Consider the following 7550-nt stretch of genomic DNA (forward strand, 5'->3'; position numbering starts at 1 on the left):
AAGATAAGTTAATGTAAATTCTAATAGTTTTCTCTTTAGCATAAACATTTCCATAGCTCCTCATGATCTTCAAGACAATATTTAAACTCCTCAATATGGCTTAGAATACCCTGCATGAACTGAATTATTCTTACCTCTCCAGTATCTCTTGATGCCTCTTTTGCAACACTTGTAGTCTGTCCTAGAACAATATCAGATTACATTCTATTCTTCAAATGCACAAGTATGCTTACATCTTTTGGCTTTCCCACATAGCTTTTTTTTGTTTGTTTTCTCATTCAGCTAACTGCTATTTCAGATCTCAACTTAGACTTTTTTTATCTGCTACAAAAAGCTTTCCTTCATTCTCTCAATAGGGATTAGGTGGCCATACAATATGCTACTTTAGACAATTATTTGACCTAAATCGCAATTTTTAATCGTAAAATAAAATGTATTATTTCAGCTACCTTACAGGGTTGTTGTAAAAATTAAGGTAAATAATACGTGTAAAGTGTTGGCGGAGTGCATGGCTCAGAATAAATTAATTCTCAATAAATATTAGCTATTATGATGAGTTTTATACTTATGATGATGATCATTAAGAGAAACCATTTTATGAAATCTTACCTACTATCAACAAAAAGATTCTTACATTTCTTTGACATAATTGGAATGATAGTTTTTGATCTGGCTCTCTGTGATTTTTTTCTCTTTTCTTAAAGTTGCTTGAAACTTTACTTCCTGGAAAAAAGGAAATGACAAAATGGATAAATAGATAAGTTCCTAAATTTTGGTACTATCAAATCAGATGTCTTTTTGAACAGAATTAACACGGGCCCCGGATATCTTTGTCATAAGCAGTGAGCAGATAAACTCTACTATCTAAACAGGACAGATTTTCTCCTGGTCTTTCAGAAGGATATTTTATACTAGATAAAATCTTGTTGTTGCTTACATTTCATCTCCAAACACCCACATTCATGCCCATTTCAACCTCGCATACCACCTCACCTCACTGCGGGGGCAGCTTCTAGGCTGGGGACCGGAATGGCTGGAAGCAATGTGCGAGATAGTTACTGCAAATTTTCATCAAATGTGGTTCTGTAAATTGTATCTTTAAGATTAGGAGATTTATTCTTCAATAGTAGCTTAGACTCAAGCATAGCTCCTAATCCTTTTCTGCAATTCCAAAATCCAAAGACCCCTGAAAATAAGCTTTTCCTAGTTTTGGTGTCAAAAGTCATTTGGAAACAAAACTGACCTGAAACAACATCTGCACATTTATAACTCTTTTTAATCCCATTTAGTGTGAATATTCATTCATTTCACTATAGAAATCATAATGAGTTTGTCTCCAGAGTGCAGCCCTAACACTCCTGGAATTTTACATGACATCTGACTTCTGAACCATATCTGACCCCAAGGATCTAGAATAAAATATTGTGGACCTGTAATTATTTTTCACATATATTGCCATGAGGAAGATATGAAACAGAAGATATTCTTAGGTGCTGGGAGCCGTGGCTACATCATTTGATCGGCTGTTTGACAGGGTCCAGCCGATTAACGCCGAGGGGTGCAGGGTCGCTCCTTGGTGAAGAATAACTGGCCAGCCCCTCACATAGTTCTGAAACCTGTGCTGCTTCTAATTGCCCTTCATTCCTTTTCCTTTCTTAACCTCCAGTTTTCACTCCTTTGGGTGGCTGCTTGAGAGGCACTACCTCCCGGGAAAATTAGATATAGTAAGAGAATGTGACCACCTGCAGGTAACTTTCAAGATATTTTTCAGTTAATTAATGGAGGAGCACACAGTCCCATTTGAGACAATCAGAAAGGAATCCTGCCCAGATAAGATGTCGAATTAGGTTTATGGCCTCCATCTGGTTAATGTTTCCTTCTCCCTCCAGTTCTTTGTCTAAATATACATATGCATCGTCCTTCTAAGTTTGCTGGTTAATTGGATGATCAAGAAGTATCTATATATTATTCTTGACCTTCTGCTTTCTGTTAAAATGTTATAGAGGTTTTCTCCTAAAAGCAATAAATAATAAATAATTGGTGAGTAGAAGGGCCGAGGGGTGCAAGAATGCCCCTCGGTGAAGGATGGCCGGCCGACACCCCTGATATTTTCTGAATTACATGCATGCTTTCTATCAAGGTTATGTGTATACTTATTTCTCTTTTTTATTCTTGAAGATATATAGTTTAGCTTAGCTTTTCAGCCCTTTACTTTACTAACAAAGTGATACTTTCTCCGGCAGTGTACTTAAGGGACTGTTAGCTCTACAATCTAAAAGACAAAGGAATGCTTCCACCCCCTAAAGGGCGCGCAAAAGTAAAGATGTTTAACTGCCCGCTGAGAATGCAGATAGCCCTGGGGATAAGACACCCTGGAGTCGCCTTTTGTTCCCATTAACCATCTACACTAATGGCGTAAATGATTGAGGGAGGCAGGGATGGCTTCACCAGGATGCAACCAGACGGACTGCTGTCCTGTCCGGAGGCCTGGACCTTCTCTCTTTGATTTAACTTTACCATGAATTACAACAGACGCCTAGGTACCTATCTCCTTTAGCTTAGAGACAACAAACACTAGTTAATTGCGGAGAAGACTACCATTAACCTTATGCTCTATAGAACAGAATGCTAATAAATATTCTTGTGCTCGTTTTTTACTTCCTTATCTCTCTGAGAATATTTGTAGAACTATTTCTGTACTAATCCTGAAAAATATATAAACGACACTTGTGCACAGTAAAGTCGGACTTGCTAACACCAACCCAAGTCTCACGTCCCCTTTATTTTCCCCCTCCCTCATTGCGCTGACGCCGTCCATCCCTCAGGAACCTGGACTCCGCCGGGGCGGGACCCCGGCACTTAGGTTTCAGATTACAAAGAAACAGCTCAAAGTAATTTAAGTTAAAAAGGCGATTCAGGGCCAGCCCTCGTGGCTTAGTGGTTAAGTTTGGCATGCTCAGCTTCAGCGGCCCAGGTTTGGTTCCCAGGTGCAGACCTACACCACTGGTCACTGGCCATGCTGTGGTGGCAGCCCACATACAACATAGAGGAAGATTTGCCACAGATATTAGCTCAGGGTGAATCTTCCTCAGCAAAAAGAAAAAAAAAGGAGATTCACAGATGGGTACTTCAATCACATGTAGAAATAAAGAGAGATATCAGAATCATAGCAGTTTCAGTTTAATATAATTTCAATCTGAGAATTAGGCAGTCAGAGCAAATTGTTGGCTACTTTCTCTCAGACTTCTCTGGATGAAAGGAGACAAGGCCTTCAGGAGCCTTGTCTAAGTACTGATACTTATATTGGGGAAGTAAGAGGCCTTTTTTTGCCAGCTCTATATGGAAATATACTGGATAAAATAATCAATTACTTCACTGGGTTCACATGTTAATTCTTAGCTCACTCTTCTTGGTCATGGAACAGGGACCAGGCCTTTGCCATGCACCCAACTGTGAGTAGCGTGGCAGAGTATGTCGATTGCTAGATCCAACCTAACCTCACAGTTGGACTGGAAGAGGAACAGTACCACAAGGTTGGTTGGTTTTTAAGTAGTAGATAAAACATCAGATGTTCACCATAAGATAAGCAGCCAAGAAAAAGGAAAACATACATTGTATTCATCAATCACCCTGGCAAAACTAGGGAACAGAGAAAACTACTTTTTTCATATTTCAAGGTTTAAAATTCTTAAATTAAAAGTAAATGTAACACGTCATTACATTTTAGACAAAACCAATCTACTGAATCTTATTTTCTGTTTTTTAATACTTCAAGTCAGAATGGTTAAGTATTTTACAGTATGATAGACTCATTCTTTACTTTATATTCTTATGATTCTTCTCCATATACACTGATAAATGAACAACAGTGTCATCTGCTATGCTAAAGGGTCTCTTTGAAAAACAAATCACTATCTGCCATGCCATTGATATGGTATTTCATCAATTAATCGTTTCAATGACATTGAAATATTTCAAGGATATGTATACCCAATAGGTTTAATAAGACTGAATTTGGATGTCGGTGCTTCAATGTGGTGATGAATATATTTTCATTGAAAGACAAATGAAGGGCAATAATCCAAAAAGCTAATGTAGACACTTGAATTACATTTTAATCATAATTATTTCTGCTCTTTGTGAACTAAAGAAAACTTAACACAAGCATTTCATTTGTTAATAAATAATTCCATATCAACAGGCTGCAGAAATACTTAAAGCAGTCCTTTAGAAATAATTAAACAATGATAATCATGAAAAAAACAAAATATCATAAAACTCTAGGGAGATCCTAACATTTCTTTACTTCATGAAGTTTTCTTCAACTATTCCATTCCCTGTGGTCTCCCAACTGTTTGAGCTTTTATGACACCTGCTGTCCAACCATTCAATTTGTCCTTCATTGTATACAATCTGACATTATCAATGACTCTAATACTGAATCCATACTATGCCTTCCATTTAACTTGTAAATTTATTAAGATAAATATATTATACTTCATTTATATTTCCTCTTCAGTGCCTGTTATTAAATGCATACACTAGGCATTAAACAATACTTGAAAATTGAACTGTTAAACTTTGTAAGGGTTAACAGGGAATCATTGGCTAATCAGTTTTAGGCCTGAGGTTAATTTATTCAACAAATTATATATGAGATTTTTGCCAACTATAATAAGCTATCAAACTTCCAAAATTTTTCATCACTTTATATTCCAATGACATCCCTGTTATCAGGGAGAGAAACTATTAACCTAAAGACAATATAAATGTCTTTTCCAGGACTAAGCTGATCACCTATCAAATACCATAGCAAGTTTAAAGCATTGTTACTAACTCAAGCATGTGAGATAAATACTGTAATGCAGACTTGGGCAATATTTTCTGAAACTTTTTTTCCTCCACTATATCCCTTAGCTGTCGTGAGGGCTGGAGATCTAAAGCACATCTGTGGGTCTGTCTTTCTAACATAAATGTTTTAGAATGGTCCAATGTAAACTGAAAAAACTCAAACTTCTGGTAAGAAAGCCCCTTTCCATACTTGCCTCACCATCCTCTCATCATGCTCTCTCGAATGTTATTCTATGTAAACTGTGGTAGCAATATCAAATGTATTAATCTTTTCCAAATATTCTAATCATTTTCCCACTGCTGTGCACTCCTCTTTAAATATTTTTTCTCATTTATCAATCTAAGTTCAAATATTAAAGTTAAGAATTAGCATTTGTAAGTTTCTTCTAACTCATCTACAGCAAAAATAAGGAAAATTAAACATCATCCAGAAGTCCAACATTCAGAAATAACCATTTTTAAGCTAAAGATAACCATCCACCTAAATATCTTTCTATGCAGAGGTACCAGCGACTTTAAATGTTTATTCTCAGATCCGTTCCCTGCTCTTCCTCTGCGAGTTCCAGCTATCCTGACCACTGGGTCCTGGCTAGGTCTTGCTATTATGAGGAATTGACAGGATCCTAAAGACTAGGAAGCAGACATAGAGATAGGTCTCCTTTTATTCTGCTTTGAGCTGCTCCTCTGGCAGTAGCTATATTTCTTCACAGCCCCGGCTCACCCTGGACAGCCCCTTCATCTGTGGTTCTGGCTGCTACCAGGCAGCTTACATGTACATTCAGCAAGCCCACTGCAATCTGGCCACCCTAGCTTTGGGGCCGAGGTACCATCACTTCTATCATCTCCAGCCATGGAGTGGGACTGACTTCGTGGTGTTGCTAATCTATGGACTTCCTTAATGGCCCCTAATTGCCTTTTAGTTCTTCAAACACCTTTGCAAATAGTCCCCAATATTCAAGTCCTTCTACTGGGCTACCTGGCATGAGCTCTGATTTTTAGAGCTAAAAAGGCAATTTTTAAAACGTTATCATATAGTTTATGCTGTTTTAATAACAATGCTAATTTGGATTTATTTAAATTTAGTAAAAGAAAATTTCAAGTAAAACTGAAAACCTAAATAAAACACTGCTAAAAATCGAATATAAGTTTCTTTACCACAAGAGGTATTATCTTCTTGAAAGATCTCTCTGCATTTAGGAACAAATAGTAATTAAAACAAGGGACTTCAGTCACTATTTTTAAACGATCTGTTTTAATTTTAGATATTACCTGACCATAGATTAAAAACCTTGGAACTCTCATAGTTCTCACTTCTACTCTGATCACCTCTTCATTTTTGTGAACAAAATGTATAATATTTATCTCTTCTGCACTAATTTCACACATTTTCCTATAGAAATTCTACATTTATAGAGAGTCATTGATAATCAATACTGGATAAAGGTTTCTGCCTTTCCTGAGTTCTCCATAAGGATGCATTACATAATTTGTTGAACTATTTTATTAAATAAATTTCAATACACAGTTTGTCTTTTTCTTAACAGAAGTTAGCAGGCGATATATTGCATAAGTTCTTCCACATTTGAGTAAGCCTGCTTGTCACTTCTATCCATAAATGAATACTCGGTTAGGTGTAATACTCTTCTGTAACATTTTCTTTCCTATAAAATATTGCAGAATTTTATCTATTGTCTTCTGGCATTGGATGGAAAGACTGATGGCAGTCTAAAGCTTTTCTTTTTGTGGTTTAGGTTCTCTCTGAATGAATCTCTGCATATATATATTTCTATGTTATATATATGGTCAGGTCACACATGGGTGCACATACATTTGCACATGGTGTGCACTTTTTTCTAAGGATTCTGTATTTCAGAAAAGTTTTCTTGAATTGTATCTATGACAAAATTTTTATTGACTAAATTCTTTGAATCATAGGCACCATTTATTCTACACTGAATTGCCTTTAAAAACTCTTATACTGATGAGAATCTTCTTGCCTTTTCACTGATTATTTCGTCCTTTCTCTATGCCAAAAATTCAGGGGTTTTTTGTTGTTGTTCTATCTAATCTATTCCTTGCTGTTTGTAATTTATTGATGAGTTTTGAGAAAATGCTTTTGCTATTTCCTGAGATTTGTGATATCTTTTTATCTTTCTCTCTTTTTGTGTGTGTGTGAGGAAGATTGTCACTGAGCTAACATCTTTGCCAATCTTCTTCTATTTTATATGGGATGCCGCTACAGTATGGCTTGATGAGTGGTGTGTTGGTCTACACCTGGGATCCAAAACTGTGAACCCTGGTCTGCCGAAGCAGAGCACACAACTTAACCACTGTGCCATCAGACCGAGCCCTTATTTAATTTTTTAATTTTATAATTTGTGTTTGAGCTCTTGTGTCATTATATTCAAGTTCTTTTAAATTACCGTATAACTCAGAATACTTGTGCACATTCCGGTCAGTCCCTTGCAGTCTTCCATGCTGAGTTCGTTATCTTTCTTTTTTCATTCTAAGTTTTTTTCTTTTCTGTGGCATGTTTTATGTTTTACATTTGTGGGTATTACTGAAAATTTTTGGAATTTTTGAGGCTCCCCTCCAAGTTTAGCTCCTGGGGATACGGAGCGTGTTAATCCTTGCCTTCCCACTCCAGAATACTCTCGTGGTTCTTACTAACCAGGCTAAGTATACTAAGGTTCTTACTA

The sequence above is a fragment of the Equus asinus genome, chromosome 27 (assembly GCF_041296235.1).
Source record: "Equus asinus isolate D_3611 breed Donkey chromosome 27, EquAss-T2T_v2, whole genome shotgun sequence".
In the NCBI taxonomy this organism is placed as follows: Eukaryota; Metazoa; Chordata; class Mammalia; order Perissodactyla; family Equidae; genus Equus; species Equus asinus.